Source organism: Pezoporus occidentalis, unplaced genomic scaffold (assembly GCF_034315485.1).
Source record: "Pezoporus occidentalis ecotype Australia unplaced genomic scaffold, CSIRO_AGI_Poc_V1 ctg1, whole genome shotgun sequence".
Lineage (NCBI taxonomy): Eukaryota > Metazoa > Chordata > Aves > Psittaciformes > Psittacidae > Pezoporus > Pezoporus occidentalis.
The window spans coordinates 16502109-16504757 of record NW_026912778.1 but is presented as its reverse complement, the minus strand read 5'-3'; positions in this window follow the sequence as shown (position 1 = coordinate 16504757).

The following is a 2649-nucleotide window of genomic DNA, read 5'->3' as shown; positions in this document are numbered from 1 at the left end:
GGGCGGGGCAGGAACAACAACAACAACATCCGGCCGCGGGCCCTGCCCTCGTGGCGGGAGGCGGAGTTGGGCGGGGCCGCCTCAGCGAGAGGCGGGAAGGGGGGGTGGGCGGTGGGCCCCGCGGTGACACCCTGAGGGTCCGGAGCGGCTGTGCCCCTCAGTGATGCGCTGGTAGGGGCGGGTGGGTGCTGGTTTGTGTGGGCAGGGTGTGCGCTTATCCCTAGTTTTAGCCGCGTTTTGGGCTCCTGTGGAAACAGCCGAGGGGTTTGGAGGTTTCCGTTAGTTGAGGGGGCGTACGTTGGGCCCTCTGGCTTAGCTCAGCAGGATGTGAGGGAAGCAGCCCTCATACAAGGGCAGCCTGTTCTGATGAAGGCTGGTGCCAAGTGTTGGCATGACCCGTGGTGCTCTTAGGGTCTGGGTTTGCCATCTTTCTGGTAGCTTTTGAGCCCTCTATGGAAAGCGCTACACCAAGGCTCTGGTTTTCATGGAGTGCAGAGCAGAAAAATTGCAGAAGAGCAGCCCCATTTAGGGATATATATGTATATGCATATATATATATATATGAAACCTAACTAGAAAACCCTGAAAATGAACGGGAGTCTTGTTCTCTCTCTGAAGTTTTGGTATTTGTAATAACCAAAACCTAAAGCAGAGGCTGGAAAATAACGATGAGCATAATGGCCTTAGCTACAGATAGGCTGTCTCCTGTTGTGACAACAGTGGAAGGCAGCACCACCATAAGATTTAGAAGCAGCAGGCTGTCATTTTAAAAAGGAAGAACAGATCTTTTTTGTTTGACATGGTGGGCTAGTGGATCCTGTAGTTGCAGCAGTGTTTAATACATAGATAATGTCAGTTACGAAGTTCAGCCCCAAACAGTCAAGAAACTTTGGTGCTGAAACTTCTTTTCATGAGTGTGAAGAGAACTCTACATTCCCTTTTTCTTTCCCAGTACTTTAATATGTGTATCTTAATTACAACAGCCCCTTTTTCATATTAGATCATTTTTCCTCTGAAACCTGCAGGGTTTTTTTTTCTTGTCTTATGACAGTATATATACTGATCAGCTTATTTTCTGAAAGACTATGTTGCTGCTTAATCTCTGTTACTCATAAAGAGGCTTGTGGTGTATTTCTCAGGAATAAAATGTACACAAAGATGTGATGGTGCTTACTGCTCTATGCAAAACCAGGGTAGAAGCAGTGTTGTTGTGAGACTGTCCATGACACTGTCTTTGCCGTAAAGGAAAAAAGCAGTATCTTTTACTGTCACACTGGAAAAGTGTGACAGTATTTCTGCCATGAGCTACTTGCAACAGGTTTCATTTCTCAAATAACAATTCTACAGAATAACACAGAATTCCTTTGAGTAATAGTTTGCTCTCATACTAGTATACTTACGCATGGGGCTTTTTTACCTAGTTACTGGTTTTGCATGTGTCTCACACGTAGAAATTTGATTTAGCAGGACTGATAACTCATTGCTTCTGTCTACCATCCTGAAATTGAGAAAATGGATCACATTTAATACTGGAAAAAAGCAAGAGGAAGCACACCCATTTCAGTGAAGCTATGCCTCCTTATGCTAGCTCACCTTATAGGGTGAATTTGGTAACCTGTTTTCAGCTGGCTGTTTCACAGTAGCATTGAAAGGGTGAGCTTACCTACATCACACTCAGCCCTTGTAGCAGTGCTGCAGGGCCAGCTATCCTATTTGAGATCTGAGGTCCCTGCGCTGCACAGCATGACAAGCTTGGGTAGCTCACTTTATGGCTTTGAGATAAGACAAGGAGAAAGAGAGTCCCTCAGCTAGTTCATTGCATTAGGTGTATGTCACTTGCCTAACAAATGCCTGCTCCATGGTCTGCTGTTCAGTGTGTGGTAGTCTTTAACAAACAGCTGTGACAGACAGGAAGCAAAGTGCTCAGCTTCTAGGCTGAGATGCCCATGATGTTTTAGTACATGTTCTGTAGCACCTGTGCAGTGGGGAGTGCAAGGTACTTCAGCAGGTACTTCAGCATATTGGGCTTTTGGGACAGGCACCAAAACTGAAGTACATGCAGCCAGCAGCCGCCCATGAAAAATTCAATTTAAGTAACTTTTCCATCATCTCACATGGCACTGTTAGAATCTTGTTTTGCAGTCAGAAATTAACTGCCTTAATCTCGAGTATGCTGTGTCTGTGTCGTTGGCACTAACATCTTCAGTACTGGTGCCAGCGGTACTGAAGGTCACCCTCAAAGGCACTAAGTTTCATGCAGCTGGCATCCTACCTCACAGTGAAGAAGGTCTTGGCATGGGCCTCTCTTGTGTTTCAAGGAGTACCACATGACTAGCTGTTCCTTCTCCACTGCTGTCACCTCAGTTGTGTGCCAGACTCCCCATCAGCCATGCACTCCTGAATCCATGCCTTCACATTGCAGCTTGTGACTGTTTTGGTGCGTGTTCTGACCCGAAATGGTGGCACACCTCTCTATAGTGCGTTGTCCTTTCTCTGGGAACAGTGAGAGTAATGCCAGACTCATGCTGGCTGTTTTTAAACCCCTTACTCTCTTTAAATAAAAGAGGATAGGCCTGAAGTCCAGCTTGAGGAGCACTGTGCTGTTATTACACGTGGGAGTGCCCTTCCCAGTGAATTTGCTTGCTGTAG